The following is a 23,746-nucleotide window of genomic DNA, read 5'->3' as shown; positions in this document are numbered from 1 at the left end:
GCACAGGACGGGCAGATTACAAGGCATGAGGCAGACAATCACCAAAGAGAGGCACCTCTGTCGCATCCCTTCGATTCACAGGTGGGAGAGCGGAGCAGTGCAGTAGAAAACAAAGCAAAGCAAAGTCGTGCTTAGGTAGTTGGTTGCACTCCGGCTTGAAGCAGTGAGCATTCTTTTGAAGTATGTATGTGTGTGGTAAGTGGCAATTCGCTGAAGGCAGAGCTCTTAATATGACGAGCAGTTTACAGCTGAACATGTTGCAGCTGAGGCACAGGACAGTGCCTTCGCCGTTTTGCTTGAACACTTGCATCTGTGTGTCAGCAGGGAGTGCCTTTGAGCAGCAATGCATGAAAAGAGGCAGCACTTTCTTTCAGGCAAAGCCTCAGGCAATAGAATCATCTGTCCATCAGTCAGACAGGCCTCTCGCTTGCTCCCTCACGCTCGTGGCGGCTCAACTCGCTTCCCTTCCGCAGGCTCGAGCTCTTCTTGGCGTCTTTCACCATATCCGTGGCTTCCAGTCCTGCCCTTGCTCGCTTGCTATTGCTCAGTAACGTCGATTGGAGCAAAGCATGAAAAGTGTTCAGGGAGCAGGCCAACCTGAAGCAGGAGATTTCTGCTGGTCGTGGAAGCGAGGAGGCAAGTGATAAGGGGCGAGTCAGATGCAAACTGGGAGCTAATACCAGATGTGAATGAGGAATTTGCTCAAATGGGAGAGCGCTTACTTTGCATGTGTGAGGCAGTGGGATCAATGCCTGCATTCTGCACTGTTCTTTTGGCTCAGTTAATAGTTCAGACACAAGAGTTGTGTCAGGTGTGGGTGAGCCCATCTGCTTCTGAAGGTCACCGCAGGCTGAGGGACATCAAATCCTTTGGTGTGCTGTCGCAGCAAAACTTCTCGATTTTTGCATGCATGCAGCTGAAATGGAAAGAAGGAAAAACATCTTTACAAGTATCAATGCCTTTTCTAAGGATTGAACTCAGGACCTTCAGATTATGAGACTGACGTGCTGCCTACTGCACTAAGAAGGTACTTCCCAGTTTAAGAGCTGGACAGTTTGACCAAATATGTTCGCTTACGTGGCAAAGATTGCAAAAATACTCGAGCCAGGTAGGAGTCGAACCTACAATCTTCTGATCCGTAGTCAGACGCGTTATCCATTGCGCCACTGGCCCAGTCTGTGAAAAATAGCTGCGACATCAGCAGGTGCACAGGACGGGCAGATTACAAGGCATGAGGCAGACAATCACCAAAGAGAGGCACCTCTGTCGCATCCCTTCGATTCACAGGTGGGAGAGCGGAGCAGTGCAGTAGAAAACAAAGCAAAGCAAAGTCGTGCTTAGGTAGTTGGTTGCACTCCGGCTTGAAGCAGTGAGCATTCTTTTGAAGTATGTATGTGTGTGGTAAGTGGCAATTCGCTGAAGGCAGAGCTCTTAATATGACGAGCAGTTTACAGCTGAACATGTTGCAGCTGAGGCACAGGACAGTGCCTTCGCCGTTTTGCTTGAACACTTGCATCTGTGTGTCAGCAGGGAGTGCCTTTGAGCAGCAATGCATGAAAAGAGGCAGCACTTTCTTTCAGACAAAGCCTCAGGCAATAGAATCATCTGTCCATCAGTCAGACAGGCCTCTCGCTTGCTCCCTCACGCTCGTGGCGGCTGCGACGTTACGCTCAACTCGCTTCCCTTCCGCAGGCTCGAGCTCTTCTTGGCGTCTTTCACCATATCCGTGGCTTCCAGTGCTGCCCTTGCTCGCCTGCTATTGCTCAGTAACGTCGATTGGAGCAAAGCATGAAAAGTGTTCAGGGAGCGGGCCAACCTGAAGCAGGAGATTTCTGCTGGTCGTGGAAGCGAGGAGGCAAGTGATAAGGGGCGAGTCATATGCAAACTGGGAGCTAATACCAGATGTGAATGAGGAATTTGCTCAAATGGGAGAGCGCTTACTTTGCATGTGTGAGGCAGTGGGATCAATGCCTGCATTCTGCACTGTTCTTTTGGCTCAGTTAATAGTTCAGACACAAGAGTTGTGTCAGGTGTGGGTGAGCCCATCTGCTTCTGAAGGTCACCGCAGGCTGAGGGACATCAAATCCTTTGGTGTGCTGTCGCAGCAAAACTTCTCGATTTTTGCATGCATGCAGCTGAAATGGAAAGAAAGAAAAACATCTTTACAAGTATCAATGCCTTTTCTAAGGATTGAATTCAGGACCTTCAGATTATGAGACTGACGTGCTGCCTACTGCACTAAGAAGGTACTTCCCAGTTTAAGAGCTGGACAGTTTGACCAAATATGTTCGCTTACGTGGCAAAGATTGCAAAAATACTCGAGCCAGGTAGGAGTCGAACCTACAATCTTCTGATCCGTAGTCAGACGCGTTATCCATTGCGCCACTGGCCCAGTCTGTGAAAAATAGCTGCGACATCAGCAGGTGCACAGGACGGGCAGATTACAAGGCATGAGGCAGACAATCACCAAAGAGAGGCACCTCTGTCGCATCCCTTCGATTCACAGGTGGGAGAGCGGAGCAGTGCAGTAGAAAACAAAGCAAAGCAAAGTCGTGCTTAGGTAGTTGGTTGCACTCCGGCTTGAAGCAGTGAGCATTCTTTTGAAGTATGTATGTGTGTGGTAAGTGGCAATTCGTTGAAGGCAGAGCTCTTAATATGACGAGCAGTTTACAGCTGAACATGTTGCAGCTGAGGCACAGGACAGTGCCTTCGCCATTTTGCTTGAACACTTGCATCTGTGTGTCAGCAGGGAGTGCCTTTGAGCAGCAATGCATGAAAAGAGGCAGCACTTTCTTTCAGGCAAAGCCTCAGGCAATAGAATCATCTGTCCATCAGTCAGACAGGCCTCTCGCTTGCTCCCTCACGCTCGTGGCGGCTCAACTCGCTTCCCTTCCGCAGGCTCGAGCTCTTCTTGGCGTCTTTCACCATATCCGTGGCTTCCAGTCCTGCCCTTGCTCGCTTGCTATTGCTCAGTAACGTCGATTGGAGCAAAGCATGAAAAGTGTTCAGGGAGCAGGCCAACCTGAAGCAGGAGATTTCTGCTGGTCGTGGAAGCGAGCAGGCAAGTGATAAGGGGCGAGTCAGATGCAAACTGGGAGCTAATACCAGATGTGAATGGGGAATTTGCTCAAATGGGAGAGCGCTTACTTTGCATGTGTGAGGCAGTGGGATCAATGCCTGCATTCTCCACTGTTCTTTTGGCTCAGTTAATAGTTCAGACACAAGAGTTGTGTCAGGTGTGGGTGAGCCCATCTGCTTCTGAAGGTCACCGCAGGCTGAGGGACATCAAATCCTTTGGTGTGCTGTCGCAGCAAAACTTCTCGATTTTTGCATGCATGCAGCTGAAATGGAAAGAAAGAAAAACATCTTTACAAGTATCAATGCCTTTTCTAAGGATTGAATTCAGGACCTTCAGATTATGAGACTGACGTGCTGCCTACTGCACTAAGAAGGTACTTCCCAGTTTAAGAGCTGGACAGTTTGACCAAATATGTTCGCTTACGTGGCAAAGATTGCAAAAATACTCGAGCCAGGTAGGAGTCGAACCTACAATCTTCTGATCCGTAGTCAGACGCGTTATCCATTGCGCCACTGGCCCAGTCTGTGAAAAATAGCTGCGACATCAGCAGGTGCACAGGACGGGCAGATTACAAGGCATGAGGCAGACAATCACCAAAGAGAGGCACCTCTGTCGCATCCCTTCGATTCACAGGTGGGAGAGCGGAGCAGTGCAGTAGAAAACAAAGCAAAGCAAAGTCGTGCTTAGGTAGTTGGTTGCACTCCGGCTTGAAGCAGTGAGCATTCTTTTGAAGTATGTATGTGTGTGGTAAGTGGCAATTCGTTGAAGGCAGAGCTCTTAATATGACGAGCAGTTTACAGCTGAACATGTTGCAGCTGAGGCACAGGACAGTGCCTTCGCCATTTTGCTTGAACACTTGCATCTGTGTGTCAGCAGGGAGTGCCTTTGAGCAGCAATGCATGAAAAGAGGCAGCACTTTCTTTCAGGCAAAGCCTCAGGCAATAGAATCATCTGTCCATCAGTCAGACAGGCCTCTCGCTTGCTCCCTCACGCTCGTGGCGGCTCAACTCGCTTCCCTTCCGCAGGCTCGAGCTCTTCTTGGCGTCTTTCACCATATCCGTGGCTTCCAGTCCTGCCCTTGCTCGCTTGCTATTGCTCAGTAACGTCGATTGGAGCAAAGCATGAAAAGTGTTCAGGGAGCAGGCCAACCTGAAGCAGGAGATTTCTGCTGGTCGTGGAAGCGAGCAGGCAAGTGATAAGGGGCGAGTCAGATGCAAACTGGGAGCTAATACCAGATGTGAATGGGGAATTTGCTCAAATGGGAGAGCGCTTACTTTGCATGTGTGAGGCAGTGGGATCAATGCCTGCATTCTCCACTGTTCTTTTGGCTCAGTTAATAGTTCAGACACAAGAGTTGTGTCAGGTGTGGGTGAGCCCATCTGCTTCTGAAGGTCACCGCAGGCTGAGGGACATCAAATCCTTTGGTGTGCTGTCGCAGCAAAACTTCTCGATTTTTGCATGCATGCAGCTGAAATGGAAAGAAAGAAAAACATCTTTACAAGTATCAATGCCTTTTCTAAGGATTGAATTCAGGACCTTCAGATTATGAGACTGACGTGCTGCCTACTGCACTAAGAAGGTACTTCCCAGTTTAAGAGCTGGACAGTTTGACCAAATATGTTCGCTTACGTGGCAAAGATTGCAAAAATACTCGAGCCAGGTAGGAGTCGAACCTACAATCTTCTGATCCGTAGTCAGACGCGTTATCCATTGCGCCACTGGCCCAGTCTGTGAAAAATAGCTGCGACATCAGCAGGTGCACAGGACGGGCAGATTACAAGGCATGAGGCAGACAATCACCAAAGAGAGGCACCTCTGTCGCATCCCTTCGATTCACAGGTGGGAGAGCGGAGCAGTGCAGTAGAAAACAAAGCAAAGCAAAGTCGTGCTTAGGTAGTTGGTTGCACTCCGGCTTGAAGCAGTGAGCATTCTTTTGAAGTATGTATGTGTGTGGTAAGTGGCAATTCGTTGAAGGCAGAGCTCTTAATATGACGAGCAGTTTACAGCTGAACATGTTGCAGCTGAGGCACAGGACAGTGCCTTCGCCGTTTTGCTTGAACACTTGCATCTGTGTGTCAGCAGGGAGTGCCTTTGAGCAGCAATGCATGAAAAGAGGCAGCACTTTCTTTCAGGCAAAGCCTCAGGCAATAGAATCATCTGTCCATCAGTCAGACAGGCCTCTCGCTTGCTCCCTCACGCTCGTGGCGGCTCAACTCGCTTCCTTTCCGCAGGCTCGAGCTCTTCTTGGCGTCTTTCACCATATCCGTGGCTTCCAGTGCTGCCCTTGCTCGCCTGCTATTGCTCAGTAACGTCGATTGGAGCAAAGCATGAAAAGTGTTCAGGGAGCGGGCCAACCTGAAGCAGGAGATTTCTGCTGGTCGTGGAAGCGAGGAGGCAAGTGATAAGGGGCGAGTCAGATGCAAACTGGGAGCTAATACCAGATGTGAATGAGGAATTTGCTCAAATGGGAGAGCGCTTACTTTGCATGTGTGAGGCAGTGGGATCAATGCCTGCATTCTGCACTGTTCTTTTGGCTCAGTTAATAGTTCAGACATTAGAGTTGTGTCAGGTGTGGGTGAGCCCATCTGCTTCTGAAGGTCACCGCAGGCTGAGGGACATCAAATCCTTTGGTGTGCTGTCGCAGCAAAACTTCTCGATTTTTGCATGCATGCAGCTGAAATGGAAAGAAGGAAAAACATCTTTACAAGTATCAATGCCTTTTCTAAGGATTGAATTCAGGACCTTCAGATTATGAGACTGACGTGCTGCCTACTGCACTAAGAAGGTACTTACCAGTTTAAGAGCTGGACAGTTTGACCAAATATGTTCGCTTACGTGGCATCCAAAGCCATAATGCAAAGATTGCAAAAATACTCGAGCCAGGTAGGAGTCGAACCTACAATCTTCTGATCCGTAGTCAGACGCTTTATCCATTGCGCCACTGGCCCAGTCTGTGAAAAATAGCTGCGACATCAGCAGGTGCACAGGACGGGCAGATTACAAGGCATGAGGCAGACAATCACCAAAGAGAGGCACCTCTGTCGCATCCCTTCGATTCACAGGTGGGAGAGCGGAGCAGTGCAGTAGAAAACAAAGCAAAGCAAAGTCGTGCTTAGGTAGTTGGTTGCACTCCGGCTTGAAGCAGTGAGCATTCTTTTGAAGTATGTATGTGTGTGGTAAGTGGCAATTCGCTGAAGGCAGAGCTCTTAATATGACGAGCAGTTTACAGCTGAACATGTTGCAGCTGAGGCACAGGACAGTGCCTTCGCCGTTTTGCTTGAACACTTGCATCTGTGTGTCAGCAGGGAGTGCCTTTGAGCAGCAATGCATGAAAAGAGGCAGCACTTTCTTTCAGGCAAAGCCTCAGGCAATAGAATCATCTGTCCATCAGTCAGACAGGCCTCTCGCTTGCTCCCTCACGCTCGTGGCGGCTCAACTCGCTTCCCTTCCGCAGGCTCGAGCTCTTCTTGGCGTCTTTCACCATATCCGTGGCTTCCAGTCCTGCCCTTGCTCGCTTGCTATTGCTCAGTAACGTCGATTGGAGCAAAGCATGAAAAGTGTTCAGGGAGCAGGCCAACCTGAAGCAGGAGATTTCTGCTGGTCGTGGAAGCGAGGAGGCAAGTGATAAGGGGCGAGTCAGATGCAAACTGGGAGCTAATACCAGATGTGAATGGGGAATTTGCTCAAATGGGAGAGCGCTTACTTTGCATGTGTGAGGCAGTGGGATCAATGCCTGCATTCTCCACTGTTCTTTTGGCTCAGTTAATAGTTCAGACACAAGAGTTGTGTCAGGTGTGGGTGAGCCCATCTGCTTCTGAAGGTCACCGCAGGCTGAGGGACATCAAATCCTTTGGTGTGCTGTCGCAGCAAAACTTCTCGATTTTTGCATGCATGCAGCTGAAATGGAAAGAAGGAAAAACATCTTTACAAGTATCAATGCCTTTTCTAAGGATTGAACTCAGGACCTTCAGATTATGAGACTGACGTGCTGCCTACTGCACTAAGAAGGTACTTCCCAGTTTAAGAGCTGGACAGTTTGACCAAATATGTTCGCTTACGTGGCATCCAAAGCCATAATGCAAAGATTGCAAAAATACTCGAGCCAGGTAGGAGTCGAACCTACAATCTTCTGATCCGTAGTCAGACGCGTTATCCATTGCGCCACTGGCCCAGTCTGTGAAAAATAGCTGCGACATCAGCAGGTGCACAGGACGGGCAGATTACAAGGCATGAGGCAGACAATCACCAAAGAGAGGCACCTCTGTCGCATCCCTTCGATTCACAGGTGGGAGAGCGGAGCAGTGCAGTAGAAAACAAAGCAAAGCAAAGTCGTGCTTAGGTAGTTGGTTGCACTCCGGCTTGAAGCAGTGAGCATTCTTTTGAAGTATGTATGTGTGTGGTAAGTGGCAATTCGCTGAAGGCAGAGCTCTTAATATGACGAGCAGTTTACAGCTGAACATGTTGCAGCTGAGGCACAGGACAGTGCCTTCGCCGTTTTGCTTGAACACTTGCATCTGTGTGTCAGCAGGGAGTGCCTTTGAGCAGCAATGCATGAAAAGAGGCAGCACTTTCTTTCAGGCAAAGCCTCAGGCAATAGAATCATCTGTCCATCAGTCAGACAGGCCTCTCGCTTGCTCCCTCACGCTCGTGGCGGCTCAACTCGCTTCCCTTCCGCAGGCTCGAGCTCTTCTTGGCGTCTTTCACCATATCCGTGGCTTCCAGTCCTGCCCTTGCTCGCTTGCTATTGCTCAGTAACGTCGATTGGAGCAAAGCATGAAAAGTGTTCAGGGAGCAGGCCAACCTGAAGCAGGAGATTTCTGCTGGTCGTGGAAGCGAGCAGGCAAGTGATAAGGGGCGAGTCAGATGCAAACTGGGAGCTAATACCAGATGTGAATGGGGAATTTGCTCAAATGGGAGAGCGCTTACTTTGCATGTGTGAGGCAGTGGGATCAATGCCTGCATTCTCCACTGTTCTTTTGGCTCAGTTAATAGTTCAGACACAAGAGTTGTGTCAGGTGTGGGTGAGCCCATCTGCTTCTGAAGGTCACCGCAGGCTGAGGGACATCAAATCCTTTGGTGTGCTGTCGCAGCAAAACTTCTCGATTTTTGCATGCATGCAGCTGAAATGGAAAGAAGGAAAAACATCTTTCCAAGTATCAATGCCTTTTCTAAGGATTGAACTCAGGACCTTCAGATTATGAGACTGACGTGCTGCCTACTGCACTAAGAAGGTACTTCCCAGTTTAAGAGCTGGACAGTTTGACCAAATATGTTCGCTTACGTGGCAAAGATTGCAAAAATACTCTAGCCAGGTAGGAGTCGAACCTACAATCTTCTGATTTGTAGTCAGACGCTTTATCCATTGCGCCACTGGCCCAGTCTGTGAAAAGTAGCTGCGACATCAGCAGGTGCACAGGACGGGCAGATTACAAGGCATGAGGCAGACAATCACCAAAGAGAGGCACCTCTGTCGCATCCCTTCGATTCACAGGTGGGAGAGCGGAGCAGTGCAGTAGAAAACAAAGCAAAGCAAAGTCGTGCTTAGGTAGTTGGTTGCACTCCGGCTTGAAGCAGTGAGCATTCTTTTGAAGTATGTATGTGTGTGGTAAGTGGCAATTCGTTGAAGGCAGAGCTCTTAATATGACGAGCAGTTTACAGCTGAACATGTTGCAGCTGAGGCACAGGACAGTGCCTTCGCCGTTTTGCTTGAACACTTGCATCTGTGTGTCAGCAGGGAGTGCCTTTGAGCAGCAATGCATGAAAAGAGGCAGCACTTTCTTTCAGGCAAAGCCTCAGGCAATAGAATCATCTGTCCATCAGTCAGACAGGCCTCTCGCTTGCTCCCTCACGCTCGTGGCGGCTCAACTCGCTTCCCTTCCGCAGGCTCGAGCTCTTCTTGGCGTCTTTCACCATATCCGTGGCTTCCAGTGCTGCCCTTGCTCGCCTGCTATTGCTCAGTAACGTCGATTGGAGCAAAGCATGAAAAGTGTTCAGGGAGCGGGCCAACCTGAAGCAGGAGATTTCTGCTGGTCGTGGAAGCGAGGAGGCAAGTGATAAGGGGCGAGTCAGATGCAAACTGGGAGCTAATACCAGATGTGAATGAGGAATTTGCTCAAATGGGAGAGCGCTTACTTTGCATGTGTGAGGCAGTGGGATCAATGCCTGCATTCTGCACTGTTCTTTTGGCTCAGTTAATAGTTCAGACACAAGAGTTGTGTCAGGTGTGGGTGAGCCCATCTGCTTCTGAAGGTCACCGCAGGCTGAGGGACATCAAATCCTTTGGTGTGCTGTCGCAGCAAAACTTCTCGATTTTTGCATGCATGCAGCTGAAATGGAAAGAAGGAAAAACATCTTTACAAGTATCAATGCCTTTTCTAAGGATTGAATTCAGGACCTTCAGATTATGAGACTGACGTGCTGCCTACTGCACTAAGAAGGTACTTACCAGTTTAAGAGCTGGACAGTTTGACCAAATATGTTCGCTTACGTGGCATCCAAAGCCATAATGCAAAGATTGCAAAAATACTCGAGCCAGGTAGGAGTCTAACCTACAATCTTCTGATCCGTAGTCAGACGCGTTATCCATTGCGCCACTGGCCCAGTCTGTGAAAACTAGCTGCGACATCAGCAGGTGCACAGGACGGGCAGATTACAAGGCATGAGGCAGACAATCACCAAAGAGAGGCACCTCTGTCGCATCCCTTCGATTCACAGGTGGGAGAGCGGAGCAGTGCAGTAGAAAACAAAGCAAAGCAAAGTCGTGCTTAGGTAGTTGGTTGCACTCCGGCTTGAAGCAGTGAGCATTCTTTTGAAGTATGTATGTGTGTGGTAAGTGGCAATTCGCTGAAGGCAGAGCTCTTAATATGACGAGCAGTTTACAGCTGAACATGTTGCAGCTGAGGCACAGGACAGTGCCTTCGCCGTTTTGCTTGAACACTTGCATCTGTGTGTCAGCAGGGAGTGCCTTTAAGCAGCAATGCATGAAAAGAGGCAGCACTTTCTTTCAGGCAAAGCCTCAGGCAATAGAATCATCTGTCCATCAGTCAGACAGGCCTCTCGCTTGCTCCCTCACGCTCGTGGCGGCTCAACTCGCTTCCCTTCCGCAGGCTCGAGCTCTTCTTGGCGTCTTTCACCATATCCGTGGCTTCCAGTCCTGCCCTTGCTCGCTTGCTATTGCTCAGTAACGTCGATTGGAGCAAAGCATGAAAAGTGTTCAGGGAGCAGGCCAACCTGAAGCAGGAGATTTCTGCTGGTCGTGGAAGCGAGCAGGCAAGTGATAAGGGGCGAGTCAGATGCAAACTGGGAGCTAATACCAGATGTGAATGGGGAATTTGCTCAAATGGGAGAGCGCTTACTTTGCATGTGTGAGGCAGTGGGATCAATGCCTGCATTCTCCACTGTTCTTTTGGCTCAGTTAATAGTTCAGACACAAGAGTTGTGTCAGGTGTGGGTGAGCCCATCTGCTTCTGAAGGTCACCGCAGGCTGAGGGACATCAAATCCTTTGGTGTGCTGTCGCAGCAAAACTTCTCGATTTTTGCATGCATGCAGCTGAAATGGAAAGAAAGAAAAACATCTTTACAAGTATCAATGCCTTTTCTAAGGATTGAATTCAGGACCTTCAGATTATGAGACTGACGTGCTGCCTACTGCATTAAGAAGGTACTTCCCAGTTTAAGAGCTGGACAGTTTGACCAAATATGTTCGCTTACGTGGCAAAGATTGCAAAAATACTCGAGCCAGGTAGGAGTCGAACCTACAATCTTCTGATCCGTAGTCAGACGCGTTATCCATTGCGCCACTGGCCCAGTCTGTGAAAAATAGCTGCGACATCAGCAGGTGCACAGGACGGGCAGATTACAAGGCATGAGGCAGACAATCACCAAAGAGAGGCACCTCTGTCGCATCCCTTCGATTCACAGGTGGGAGAGCGGAGCAGTGCAGTAGAAAACAAAGCAAAGCAAAGTCGTGCTTAGGTAGTTGGTTGCACTCCGGCTTGAAGCAGTGAGCATTCTTTTGAAGTATGTATGTGTGTGGTAAGTGGCAATTCGTTGAAGGCAGAGCTCTTAATATGACGAGCAGTTTACAGCTGAACATGTTGCAGCTGAGGCACAGGACAGTGCCTTCGCCGTTTTGCTTGAACACTTGCATCTGTGTGTCAGCAGGGAGTGCCTTTGAGCAGCAATGCATGAAAAGAGGCAGCACTTTCTTTCAGGCAAAGCCTCAGGCAATAGAATCATCTGTCCATCAGTCAGACAGGCCTCTCGCTTGCTCCCTCACGCTCGTGGCGGCTCAACTCGCTTCCTTTCCGCAGGCTCGAGCTCTTCTTGGCGTCTTTCACCATATCCGTGGCTTCCAGTGCTGCCCTTGCTCGCCTGCTATTGCTCAGTAACGTCGATTGGAGCAAAGCATGAAAAGTGTTCAGGGAGCGGGCCAACCTGAAGCAGGAGATTTCTGCTGGTCGTGGAAGCGAGGAGGCAAGTGATAAGGGGCGAGTCAGATGCAAACTGGGAGCTAATACCAGATGTGAATGAGGAATTTGCTCAAATGGGAGAGCGCTTACTTTGCATGTGTGAGGCAGTGGGATCAATGCCTGCATTCTGCACTGTTCTTTTGGCTCAGTTAATAGTTCAGACATTAGAGTTGTGTCAGGTGTGGGTGAGCCCATCTGCTTCTGAAGGTCACCGCAGGCTGAGGGACATCAAATCCTTTGGTGTGCTGTCGCAGCAAAACTTCTCGATTTTTGCATGCATGCAGCTGAAATGGAAAGAAGGAAAAACATCTTTACAAGTATCAATGCCTTTTCTAAGGATTGAATTCAGGACCTTCAGATTATGAGACTGACGTGCTGCCTACTGCACTAAGAAGGTACTTACCAGTTTAAGAGCTGGACAGTTTGACCAAATATGTTCGCTTACGTGGCATCCAAAGCCATAATGCAAAGATTGCAAAAATACTCGAGCCAGGTAGGAGTCGAACCTACAATCTTCTGATCCGTAGTCAGACGCGTTATCCATTGCGCCACTGGCCCAGTCTGTGAAAAATAGCTGCGACATCAGCAGGTGCACAGGACGGGCAGATTACAAGGCATGAGGCAGACAATCACCAAAGAGAGGCACCTCTGTCGCATCCCTTCGATTCACAGGTGGGAGAGCGGAGCAGTGCAGTAGAAAACAAAGCAAAGCAAAGTCGTGCTTAGGTAGTTGGTTGCACTCCGGCTTGAAGCAGTGAGCATTCTTTTGAAGTATGTATGTGTGTGGTAAGTGGCAATTCGCTGAAGGCAGAGCTCTTAATATGACGAGCAGTTTACAGCTGAACATGTTGCAGCTGAGGCACAGGACAGTGCCTTCGCCGTTTTGCTTGAACACTTGCATCTGTGTGTCAGCAGGGAGTGCCTTTGAGCAGCAATGCATGAAAAGAGGCAGCACTTTCTTTCAGGCAAAGCCTCAGGCAATAGAATCATCTGTCCATCAGTCAGACAGGCCTCTCGCTTGCTCCCTCACGCTCGTGGCGGCTCAACTCGCTTCCCTTCCGCAGGCTCGAGCTCTTCTTGGCGTCTTTCACCATATCCGTGGCTTCCAGTCCTGCCCTTGCTCGCTTGCTATTGCTCAGTAACGTCGATTGGAGCAAAGCATGAAAAGTGTTCAGGGAGCAGGCCAACCTGAAGCAGGAGATTTCTGCTGGTCGTGGAAGCGAGGAGGCAAGTGATAAGGGGCGAGTCAGATGCAAACTGGGAGCTAATACCAGATGTGAATGGGGAATTTGCTCAAATGGGAGAGCGCTTACTTTGCATGTGTGAGGCAGTGGGATCAATGCCTGCATTCTCCACTGTTCTTTTGGCTCAGTTAATAGTTCAGACACAAGAGTTGTGTCAGGTGTGGGTGAGCCCATCTGCTTCTGAAGGTCACCGCAGGCTGAGGGACATCAAATCCTTTGGTGTGCTGTCGCAGCAAAACTTCTCGATTTTTGCATGCATGCAGCTGAAATGGAAAGAAGGAAAAACATCTTTACAAGTATCAATGCCTTTTCTAAGGATTGAACTCAGGACCTTCAGATTATGAGACTGACGTGCTGCCTACTGCACTAAGAAGGTACTTCCCAGTTTAAGAGCTGGACAGTTTGACCAAATATGTTCGCTTACGTGGCATCCAAAGCCATAATGCAAAGATTGCAAAAATACTCGAGCCAGGTAGGAGTCGAACCTACAATCTTCTGATCCGTAGTCAGACGCGTTATCCATTGCGCCACTGGCCCAGTCTGTGAAAAATAGCTGCGACATCAGCAGGTGCACAGGACGGGCAGATTACAAGGCATGAGGCAGACAATCACCAAAGAGAGGCACCTCTGTCGCATCCCTTCGATTCACAGGTGGGAGAGCGGAGCAGTGCAGTAGAAAACAAAGCAAAGCAAAGTCGTGCTTAGGTAGTTGGTTGCACTCCGGCTTGAAGCAGTGAGCATTCTTTTGAAGTATGTATGTGTGTGGTAAGTGGCAATTCGCTGAAGGCAGAGCTCTTAATATGACGAGCAGTTTACAGCTGAACATGTTGCAGCTGAGGCACAGGACAGTGCCTTCGCCGTTTTGCTTGAACACTTGCATCTGTGTGTCAGCAGGGAGTGCCTTTGAGCAGCAATGCATGAAAAGAGGCAGCACTTTCTTTCAGGCAAAGCCTCAGGCAATAGAATCATCTGTCCATCAGTCAGACAGGCCTCTCGCTTGCTCCCTCACGCTCGTGGCGGCTCAACTCGCTTCCCTTCCGCAGGCTCGAGCTCTTCTTGGCGTCTTTCACCATATCCGTGGCTTCCAGTCCTGCCCTTGCTCGCTTGCTATTGCTCAGTAACGTCGATTGGAGCAAAGCATGAAAAGTGTTCAGGGAGCAGGCCAACCTGAAGCAGGAGATTTCTGCTGGTCGTGGAAGCGAGCAGGCAAGTGATAAGGGGCGAGTCAGATGCAAACTGGGAGCTAATACCAGATGTGAATGGGGAATTTGCTCAAATGGGAGAGCGCTTACTTTGCATGTGTGAGGCAGTGGGATCAATGCCTGCATTCTCCACTGTTCTTTTGGCTCAGTTAATAGTTCAGACACAAGAGTTGTGTCAGGTGTGGGTGAGCCCATCTGCTTCTGAAGGTCACCGCAGGCTGAGGGACATCAAATCCTTTGGTGTGCTGTCGCAGCAAAACTTCTCGATTTTTGCATGCATGCAGCTGAAATGGAAAGAAGGAAAAACATCTTTCCAAGTATCAATGCCTTTTCTAAGGATTGAACTCAGGACCTTCAGATTATGTGACTGACGTGCTGCCTACTGCACTAAGAAGGTACTTCCCAGTTTAAGAGCTGGACAGTTTGACCAAATATGTTCGCTTACGTGGCAAAGATTGCAAAAATACTCTAGCCAGGTAGGAGTCGAACCTACAATCTTCTGATTTGTAGTCAGACGCTTTATCCATTGCGCCACTGGCCCAGTCTGTGAAAAGTAGCTGCGACATCAGCAGGTGCACAGGACGGGCAGATTACAAGGCATGAGGCAGACAATCACCAAAGAGAGGCACCTCTGTCGCATCCCTTCGATTCACAGGTGGGAGAGCGGAGCAGTGCAGTAGAAAACAAAGCAAAGCAAAGTCGTGCTTAGGTAGTTGGTTGCACTCCGGCTTGAAGCAGTGAGCATTCTTTTGAAGTATGTATGTGTGTGGTAAGTGGCAATTCGTTGAAGGCAGAGCTCTTAATATGACGAGCAGTTTACAGCTGAACATGTTGCAGCTGAGGCACAGGACAGTGCCTTCGCCGTTTTGCTTGAACACTTGCATCTGTGTGTCAGCAGGGAGTGCCTTTGAGCAGCAATGCATGAAAAGAGGCAGCACTTTCTTTCAGGCAAAGCCTCAGGCAATAGAATCATCTGTCCATCAGTCAGACAGGCCTCTCGCTTGCTCCCTCACGCTCGTGGCGGCTCAACTCGCTTCCCTTCCGCAGGCTCGAGCTCTTCTTGGCGTCTTTCACCATATCCGTGGCTTCCAGTGCTGCCCTTGCTCGCCTGCTATTGCTCAGTAACGTCGATTGGAGCAAAGCATGAAAAGTGTTCAGGGAGCGGGCCAACCTGAAGCAGGAGATTTCTGCTGGTCGTGGAAGCGAGGAGGCAAGTGATAAGGGGCGAGTCAGATGCAAACTGGGAGCTAATACCAGATGTGAATGAGGAATTTGCTCAAATGGGAGAGCGCTTACTTTGCATGTGTGAGGCAGTGGGATCAATGCCTGCATTCTGCACTGTTCTTTTGGCTCAGTTAATAGTTCAGACACAAGAGTTGTGTCAGGTGTGGGTGAGCCCATCTGCTTCTGAAGGTCACCGCAGGCTGAGGGACATCAAATCCTTTGGTGTGCTGTCGCAGCAAAACTTCTCGATTTTTGCATGCATGCAGCTGAAATGGAAAGAAGGAAAAACATCTTTACAAGTATCAATGCCTTTTCTAAGGATTGAATTCAGGACCTTCAGATTATGAGACTGACGTGCTGCCTACTGCACTAAGAAGGTACTTACCAGTTTAAGAGCTGGACAGTTTGACCAAATATGTTCGCTTACGTGGCATCCAAAGCCATAATGCAAAGATTGCAAAAATACTCGAGCCAGGTAGGAGTCGAACCTACAATCTTCTGATCCGTAGTCAGACGCGTTATCCATTGCGCCACTGGCCCAGTCTGTGAAAACTAGCTGCGACATCAGCAGGTGCACAGGACGGGCAGATTACAAGGCATGAGGCAGACAATCACCAAAGAGAGGCACCTCTGTCGCATCCCTTCGATTCACAGGTGGGAGAGCGGAGCAGTGCAGTAGAAAACAAAGCAAAGCAAAGTCGTGCTTAGGTAGTTGGTTGCACTCCGGCTTGAAGCAGTGAGCATTCTTTTGAAGTATGTATGTGTGTGGTAAGTGGCAATTCGCTGAAGGCAGAGCTCTTAATATGACGAGCAGTTTACAGCTGAACATGTTGCAGCTGAGGCACAGGACAGTGCCTTCGCCGTTTTGCTTGAACACTTGCATCTGTGTGTCAGCAGGGAGTGCCTTTAAGCAGCAATGCATGAAAAGAGGCAGCACTTTCTTTCAGGCAAAGCCTCAGGCAATAGAATCATCTGTCCATCAGTCAGACAGGCCTCTCGCTTGCTCCCTCACGCTCGTGGCGGCTCAACTCGCTTCCCTTCCGCAGGCTCGAGCTCTTCTTGGCGTCTTTCACCATATCCGTGGCTTCCAGTCCTGCCCTTGCTCGCTTGCTATTGCTCAGTAACGTCGATTGGAGCAAAGCATGAAAAGTGTTCAGGGAGCAGGCCAACCTGAAGCAGGAGATTTCTGCTGGTCGTGGAAGCGAGGAGGCAAGTGATAAGGGGCGAGTCAGATGCAAACTGGGAGCTAATACCAGATGTGAATGGGGAATTTGCTCAAATGGGAGAGCGCTTACTTTGCATGTGTGAGGCAGTGGGATCAATGCCTGCATTCTCCACTGTTCTTTTGGCTCAGTTAATAGTTCAGACACAAGAGTTGTGTCAGGTGTGGGTGAGCCCATCTGCTTCTGAAGGTCACCGCAGGCTGAGGGACATCAAATCCTTTGGTGTGCTGTCGCAGCAAAACTTCTCGATTTTTGCATGCATGCAGCTGAAATGGAAAGAAGGAAAAACATCTTTACAAGTATCAATGCCTTTTCAAAGGATTGAACTCAGGACCTTCAGATTACAAGACTGACGTGCTGCCTACTGCACTAAGAAGGTACTTCCCAGTTTAAGAGCTGGACAGTTTGACCAAATATGTTCGCTTACGTGGCATCCAAAGCCATAATGCAAAGATTGCAAAAATACTCCAGCCAGGTAGGAGTCGAACCTACAATCTTCTGATCCGTAGTCAGACGCGTTATCCATTGCGCCACTGGCCCAGTCTGTGAAAAATAGCTGCGACATCAGCAGGTGCACAGGACGGGCAGATTACAAGGCATGAGGCAGACAATCACCAAAGAGAGGCACCTCTGTCGCATCCCTTCGATTCACAGGTGGGAGAGCGGAGCAGTGCAGTAGAAAACAAAGCAAAGCAAAGTCGTGCTTAGGTAGTTGGTTGCACTCCGGCTTGAAGCAGTGAGCATTCTTTTGAAGTATGTATGTGTGTGGTAAGTGGCAATTCGTTGAAGGCAGAGCTCTTAATATGACGAGCAGTTTACAGCTGAACATGTTGCAGCTGAGGCACAGGACAGTGCCTTCGCCGTTTTGCTTGAACACTTGCATCTGTGTGTCAGCAGGGAGTGCCTTTGAGCAGCAATGCATGAAAAGAGGCAGCACTTTCTTTCAGGCAAAGCCTCAGGCAATAGAATCATCTGTCCATCAGTCAGACAGGCCTCTCGCTTGCTCCCTCACGCTCGTGGCGGCTCAACTCGCTTCCCTTCCGCAGGCTCGAGCTCTTCTTGGCGTCTTTCACCATATCCGTGGCTTCCAGTGCTGCCCTTGCTCGCCTGCTATTGCTCAGTAACGTCGATTGGAGCAAAGCATGAAAAGTGTTCAGGGAGCGGGCCAACCTGAAGCAGGAGATTTCTGCTGGTCGTGGAAGCGAGGAGGCAAGTGATAAGGGGCGAGTCAGATGCAAACTGGGAGCTAATACCAGATGTGAATGAGGAATTTGCTCAAATGGGAGAGCGCTTACTTTGCATGTGTGAGGCAGTGGGATCAATGCCTGCATTCTGCACTGTTCTTTTGGCTCAGTTAATAGTTCAGACACAAGAGTTGTGTCAGGTGTGGGTGAGCCCATCTGCTTCTGAAGGTCACCGCAGGCTGAGGGACATCAAATCCTTTGGTGTGCTGTCGCAGCAAAACTTCTCGATTTTTGCATGCATGCAGCTGAAATGGAAAGAAGGAAAAACATCTTTACAAGTATCAATGCCTTTTCTAAGGATTGAATTCAGGACCTTCAGATTATGAGACTGACGTGCTGCCTACTGCACTAAGAAGGTACTTACCAGTTTAAGAGCTGGACAGTTTGACCAAATATGTTCGCTTACGTGGCATCCAAAGCCATAATGCAAAGATTGCAAAAATACTCGAGCCAGGTAGGAGTCGAACCTACAATCTTCTGATCCGTAGTCAGACGCGTTATCCATTGCGCCACTGGCCCAGTCTGTGAAAACTAGCTGCGACATCAGCAGGTGCACAGGACGGGCAGATTACAAGGCATGAGGCAGACAATCACCAAAGAGAGGCACCTCTGTCGCATCCCTTCGATTCACAGGTGGGAGAGCGGAGCAGTGCAGTAGAAAACAAAGCAAAGCAAAGTCGTGCTTAGGTAGTTGGTTGCACTCCGGCTTGAAGCAGTGAGCATTCTTTTGAAGTATGTATGTGTGTGGTAAGTGGCAATTCGCTGAAGGCAGAGCTCTTAATATGACGAGCAGTTTACAGCTGAACATGTTGCAGCTGAGGCACAGGACAGTGCCTTCGCCGTTTTGCTTGAACACTTGCATCTGTGTGTCAGCAGGGAGTGCCTTTAAGCAGCAATGCATGAAAAGAGGCAGCACTTTCTTTCAGGCAAAGCCTCAGGCAATAGAATCATCTGTCCATCAGTCAGACAGGCCTCTCGCTTGCTCCCTCACGCTCGTGGCGGCTCAACTCGCTTCCCTTCCGCAGGCTCGAGCTCTTCTTGGCGTCTTTCACCATATCCGTGGCTTCCAGTCCTGCCCTTGCTCGCTTGCTATTGCTCAGTAACGTCGATTGGAGCAAAGCATGAAAAGTGTTCAGGGAGCAGGCCAACCTGAAGCAGGAGATTTCTGCTGGTCGTGGAAGCGAGGAGGCAAGTGATAAGGGGCGAGTCAGATGCAAACTGGGAGCTAATACCAGATGTGAATGGGGAATTTGCTCAAATGGGAGAGCGCTTACTTTGCATGTGTGAGGCAGTGGGATCAATGCCTGCATTCTCCACTGTTCTTTTGGCTCAGTTAATAGTTCAGACACAAGAGTTGTGTCAGGTGTGGGTGAGCCCATCTGCTTCTGAAGGTCACCGCAGGCTGAGGGACATCAAATCCTTTGGTGTGCTGTCGCAGCAAAACTTCTCGATTTTTGCATGCATGCAGCTGAAATGGAAAGAAGGAAAAACATCTTTACAAGTATCAATGCCTTTTCAAAGGATTGAACTCAGGACCTTCAGATTACAAGACTGACGTGCTGCCTACTGCACTAAGAAGGTACTTCCCAGTTTAAGAGCTGGACAGTTTGACCAAATATGTTCGCTTACGTGGCATCCAAAGCCATAATGCAAAGATTGCAAAAATACTCCAGCCAGGTAGGAGTCGAACCTACAATCTTCTGATCCGTAGTCAGACGCGTTATCCATTGCGCCACTGGCCCAGTCTGTGAAAAATAGCTGCGACATCAGCAGGTGCACAGGACGGGCAGATTACAAGGCATGAGGCAGACAATCACCAAAGAGAGGCACCTCTGTCGCATCCCTTCGATTCACAGGTGGGAGAGCGGAGCAGTGCAGTAGAAAACAAAGCAAAGCAAAGTCGTGCTTAGGTAGTTGGTTGCACTCCGGCTTGAAGCAGTGAGCATTCTTTTGAAGTATGTATGTGTGTGGTAAGTGGCAATTCGTTGAAGGCAGAGCTCTTAATATGACGAGCAGTTTACAGCTGAACATGTTGCAGCTGAGGCACAGGACAGTGCCTTCGCCGTTTTGCTTGAACACTTGCATCTGTGTGTCAGCAGGGAGTGCCTTTGAGCAGCAATGCATGAAAAGAGGCAGCACTTTCTTTCAGGCAAAGCCTCAGGCAATAGAATCATCTGTCCATCAGTCAGACAGGCCTCTCGCTTGCTCCCTCACGCTCGTGGCGGCTCAACTCGCTTCCCTTCCGCAGGCTCGAGCTCTTCTTGGCGTCTTTCACCATATCCGTGGCTTCCAGTGCTGCCCTTGCTCGCCTGCTATTGCTCAGTAACGTCGATTGGAGCAAAGCATGAAAAGTGTTCAGGGAGCGGGCCAACCTGAAGCAGGAGATTTCTGCTGGTCGTGGAAGCGAGGAGGCAAGTGATAAGGGGCGAGTCAGATGCAAACTGGGAGCTAATACCAGATGTGAATGAGGAATTTGCTCAAATGGGAGAGCGCTTACTTTGCATGTGTGAGGCAGTGGGATCAATGCCTGCATTCTGCACTGTTCTTTTGGCTCAGTTAATAGTTCAGACACAAGAGTTGTGTCAGGTGTGGGTGAGCCCATCTGCTTCTGAAGGTCACCGCAGGCTGAGGGACATCAAATCCTTTGGTGTGCTGTCGCAGCAAAACTTCTCGATTTTTGCATGCATGCAGCTGAAATGGAAAGAAGGAAAAACATCTTTACAAGTATCAATGCCTTTTCTAAGGATTGAATTCAGGACCTTCAGATTATGAGACTGACGTGCTGCCTACTGCACTAAGAAGGTACTTACCAGTTTAAGAGCTGGACAGTTTGACCAAATATGTTCGCTTACGTGGCATCCAAAGCCATAATGCAAAGATTGCAAAAATACTCGAGCCAGGTAGGAGTCGAACCTACAATCTTCTGATCCGTAGTCAGACGCGTTATCCATTGCGCCACTGGCCCAGTCTGTGAAAACTAGCTGCGACATCAGCAGGTGCACAGGACGGGCAGATTACAAGGCATGAGGCAGACAATCACCAAAGAGAGGCACCTCTGTCGCATCCCTTCGATTCACAGGTGGGAGAGCGGAGCAGTGCAGTAGAAAACAAAGCAAAGCAAAGTCGTGCTTAGGTAGTTGGTTGCACTCCGGCTTGAAGCAGTGAGCATTCTTTTGAAGTATGTATGTGTGTGGTAAGTGGCAATTCGCTGAAGGCAGAGCTCTTAATATGACGAGCAGTTTACAGCTGAACATGTTGCAGCTGAGGCACAGGACAGTGCCTTCGCCGTTTTGCTTGAACACTTGCATCTGTGTGTCAGCAGGGAGTGCCTTTAAGCAGCAATGCATGAAAAGAGGCAGCACTTTCTTTCAGGCAAAGCCTCAGGCAATAGAATCATCTGTCCATCAGTCAGACAGGCCTCTCGCTTGCTCCCTCACGCTCGTGGCGGCTCAACTCGCTTCCCTTCCGCAGGCTCGAGCTCTTCTTGGCGTCTTTCACCATATCCGTGGCTTCCAGTCCTGCCCTTGCTCGCTTGCTATTGCTCAGTAACGTCGATTGGAGCAAAGCATGAAAAGTGTTCAGGGAGCAGGCCAACCTGAAGCAGGAGATTTCTGCTGGTCGTGGAAGCGAGGAGGCAAGTGATAAGGGGCGAGTCAGATGCAAACTGGGAGCTAATACCAGATGTGAATGGGGAATTTGCTCAAATGGGAGAGCGCTTACTTTGCATGTGTGAGGCAGTGGGATCAATGCCTGCATTCTCCACTGTTCTTTTGGCTCAGTTAATAGTTCAGACACAAGAGTTGTGTCAGGTGTGGGTGAGCCCATCTGCTTCTGAAGGTCACCGCAGGCTGAGGGACATCAAATCCTTTGGTGTGCTGTCGCAGCAAAACTTCTCGATTTTTGCATGCATGCAGCTGAAATGGAAAGAAGGAAAAACATCTTTACAAGTATCAATGCCTTTTCAAAGGATTGAACTCAGGACCTTCAGATTACGAGACTGACGTGCTGCCTACTGCACTAAGAAGGTACTTCCCAGTTTAAGAGCTGGACAGTTTGACCAAATATGTTCGCTTACGTGGCATCCAAAGCCATAATGCAAAGATTGCAAAAATACTCGAGCCAGGTAGGAGTCGAACCTACAATCTTCTGATCCGTAGTCAGACGCGTTATCCATTGCGCCACTGGCCCAGTCTGTGAAAAATAGCTGCGACATCAGCAGGTGCACAGGACGGGCAGATTACAAGGCATGAGGCAGACAATCACCAAAGAGAGGCACCTCTGTCGCATCCCTTCGATTCACAGGTGGGAGAGCGGAGCAGTGCAGTAGAAAACAAAGCAAAGCAAAGTCGTGCTTAGGTAGTTGGTTGCACTCCGGCTTGAAGCAGTGAGCATTCTTTTGAAGTATGTATGTGTGTGGTAAGTGGCAATTCGTTGAAGGCAGAGCTCTTAATATGACGAGCAGTTTACAGCTGAACATGTTGCAGCTGAGGCACAGGACAGTGCCTTCGCCGTTTTGCTTGAACACTTGCATCTGTGTGTCAGCAGGGAGTGCCTTTGAGCAGCAATGCATGAAAAGAGGCAGCACTTTCTTTCAGGCAAAGCCTCAGGCAATAGAATCATCTGTCCATCAGTCAGACAGGCCTCTCGCTTGCTCCCTCACGCTCGTGGCGGCTGCGACGTTACGCTCAACTCGCTTCCCTTCCGCAGGCTCGAGCTCTTCTTGGCGTCTTTCACCATATCCGTGGCTTCCAGTCCTGCCCTTGCTCGCTTGCTATTGCTCAGTAACGTCGATTGGAGCAAAGCATGAAAAGTGTTCAGGGAGCAGGCCAACCTGAAGCAGGAGATTTCTGCTGGTCGTGGAAGCGAGCAGGCAAGTGATAAGGGGCGAGTCAGATGCAAACTGGGAGCTAATACCAGATGTGAATGGGGAATTTGCTCAAATGGGAGAGCGCTTACTTTGCATGTGTGAGGCAGTGGGATCAATGCCTGCATTCTCCACTGTTCTTTTGGCTCAGTTAATAGTTCAGACACAAGAGTTGTGTCAGGTGTGGGTGAGCCCATCTGCTTCTGAAGGTCACCGCAGGCTGAGGGACATCAAATCCTTTGGTGTGCTGTCGCAGCAAAACTTCTCGATTTTTGCATGCATGCAGCTGAAATGGAAAGAAGGAAAAACATCTTTACAAGTATCAATGCCTTTTCAAAGGATTGAACTCAGGACCTTCAGATTACAAGACTGACGTGCTGCCTACTGCACTAAGAAGGTACTTCCCAGTTTAAGAGCTGGACAGTTTGACCAAATATGTTCGCTTACGTGGCATCCAAAGCCATAATGCAAAGATTGCAAAAATACTCCAGCCAGGTAGGAGTCGAACCTACAATCTTCTGATCCGTAGTCAGACGCGTTATCCATTGCGCCACTGGCCCAGTCTGTGAAAAATAGCTGCGACATCAGCAGGTGCACAGGACGGGCAGATTACAAGGCATGAGGCAGACAATCACCAAAGAGAGGCACCTCTGTCGCATCCCTTCGATTCACAGGTGGGAGAGCGGAGCAGTGCAGTAGAAAACAAAGCAAAGCAAAGTCGTGCTTAGGTAGTTGGTTGCACTCCGGCTTGAAGCAGTGAGCATTCTTTTGAAGTATGTATGTGTGTGGTAAGTGGCAATTCGTTGAAGGCAGAGCTCTTAATATGACGAGCAGTTTACAGCTGAACATGTTGCAGCTGAGGCACAGGACAGTGCCTTCGCCGTTTTGCTTGAACACTTGCATCTGTGTGTCAGCAGGGAGTGCCTTTGAGCAGCAATGCATGAAAAGAGGCAGCACTTTCTTTCAGGCAAAGCCTCAGGCAATAGAATCATCTGTCCATCAGTCAGACAGGCCTCTCGCTTGCTCCCTCACGCTCGTGGCGGCTCAACTCGCTTCCCTTCCGCAGGCTCGAGCTCTTCTTGGCGTCTTTCACCATATCCGTGGCTTCCAGTGCTGCCCTTGCTCGCCTGCTATTGCTCAGTAACGTCGATTGGAGCAAAGCATGAAAAGTGTTCAGGGAGCGGGCCAACCTGAA

General features: G+C 49.4%; 17 non-coding genes across 17 annotated transcripts; all 17 read right to left on the bottom strand.

Moving 5' to 3' along the window:
* Positions 1-1,100: 1,100 nt before the first annotated feature.
* trnar-acg (transfer RNA arginine (anticodon ACG)) lies at positions 1,101-1,173 on the bottom strand. The gene has a single exon. It is a non-coding gene; the product is annotated as a tRNA-Arg (tRNA).
* A 1,146-nt stretch (positions 1,174-2,319) lies between these two features.
* Positions 2,320-2,392, bottom strand: trnar-acg (transfer RNA arginine (anticodon ACG)). The gene has a single exon. It is a non-coding gene; the product is annotated as a tRNA-Arg (tRNA).
* Positions 2,393-3,525: 1,133 nt separating this feature from the next.
* trnar-acg (transfer RNA arginine (anticodon ACG)) lies at positions 3,526-3,598 on the bottom strand. The gene has a single exon. It is a non-coding gene; the product is annotated as a tRNA-Arg (tRNA).
* A 1,133-nt stretch (positions 3,599-4,731) lies between these two features.
* trnar-acg (transfer RNA arginine (anticodon ACG)) lies at positions 4,732-4,804 on the bottom strand. Its single transcript has one exon. It is a non-coding gene; the product is annotated as a tRNA-Arg (tRNA).
* A 1,150-nt stretch (positions 4,805-5,954) lies between these two features.
* On the bottom strand, positions 5,955-6,027 carry trnar-acg (transfer RNA arginine (anticodon ACG)). Its single transcript has one exon. It is a non-coding gene; the product is annotated as a tRNA-Arg (tRNA).
* Positions 6,028-7,177: 1,150 nt separating this feature from the next.
* trnar-acg (transfer RNA arginine (anticodon ACG)) lies at positions 7,178-7,250 on the bottom strand. Its single transcript has one exon. It is a non-coding gene; the product is annotated as a tRNA-Arg (tRNA).
* A 2,356-nt stretch (positions 7,251-9,606) lies between these two features.
* trnar-acg (transfer RNA arginine (anticodon ACG)) lies at positions 9,607-9,679 on the bottom strand. The gene has a single exon. It is a non-coding gene; the product is annotated as a tRNA-Arg (tRNA).
* A 1,133-nt stretch (positions 9,680-10,812) lies between these two features.
* Positions 10,813-10,885, bottom strand: trnar-acg (transfer RNA arginine (anticodon ACG)). The gene has a single exon. It is a non-coding gene; the product is annotated as a tRNA-Arg (tRNA).
* A 1,150-nt stretch (positions 10,886-12,035) lies between these two features.
* trnar-acg (transfer RNA arginine (anticodon ACG)) lies at positions 12,036-12,108 on the bottom strand. Its single transcript has one exon. It is a non-coding gene; the product is annotated as a tRNA-Arg (tRNA).
* A 1,150-nt stretch (positions 12,109-13,258) lies between these two features.
* On the bottom strand, positions 13,259-13,331 carry trnar-acg (transfer RNA arginine (anticodon ACG)). The gene has a single exon. It is a non-coding gene; the product is annotated as a tRNA-Arg (tRNA).
* A 2,356-nt stretch (positions 13,332-15,687) lies between these two features.
* Positions 15,688-15,760, bottom strand: trnar-acg (transfer RNA arginine (anticodon ACG)). The gene has a single exon. It is a non-coding gene; the product is annotated as a tRNA-Arg (tRNA).
* Positions 15,761-16,910: 1,150 nt separating this feature from the next.
* On the bottom strand, positions 16,911-16,983 carry trnar-acg (transfer RNA arginine (anticodon ACG)). Its single transcript has one exon. It is a non-coding gene; the product is annotated as a tRNA-Arg (tRNA).
* A 1,150-nt stretch (positions 16,984-18,133) lies between these two features.
* Positions 18,134-18,206, bottom strand: trnar-acg (transfer RNA arginine (anticodon ACG)). Its single transcript has one exon. It is a non-coding gene; the product is annotated as a tRNA-Arg (tRNA).
* A 1,150-nt stretch (positions 18,207-19,356) lies between these two features.
* On the bottom strand, positions 19,357-19,429 carry trnar-acg (transfer RNA arginine (anticodon ACG)). The gene has a single exon. It is a non-coding gene; the product is annotated as a tRNA-Arg (tRNA).
* Positions 19,430-20,579: 1,150 nt separating this feature from the next.
* Positions 20,580-20,652, bottom strand: trnar-acg (transfer RNA arginine (anticodon ACG)). The gene has a single exon. It is a non-coding gene; the product is annotated as a tRNA-Arg (tRNA).
* A 1,150-nt stretch (positions 20,653-21,802) lies between these two features.
* Positions 21,803-21,875, bottom strand: trnar-acg (transfer RNA arginine (anticodon ACG)). The gene has a single exon. It is a non-coding gene; the product is annotated as a tRNA-Arg (tRNA).
* A 1,163-nt stretch (positions 21,876-23,038) lies between these two features.
* Positions 23,039-23,111, bottom strand: trnar-acg (transfer RNA arginine (anticodon ACG)). The gene has a single exon. It is a non-coding gene; the product is annotated as a tRNA-Arg (tRNA).
* Positions 23,112-23,746: the final 635 nt, after the last annotated feature.

The sequence above is a fragment of the Pristiophorus japonicus genome, chromosome 1, assembly GCF_044704955.1.
Source record: "Pristiophorus japonicus isolate sPriJap1 chromosome 1, sPriJap1.hap1, whole genome shotgun sequence".
Taxonomy (NCBI): Eukaryota; Metazoa; Chordata; class Chondrichthyes; family Pristiophoridae; genus Pristiophorus; species Pristiophorus japonicus.
This window is presented reverse-complemented; position numbering and strand designations above follow the sequence as displayed.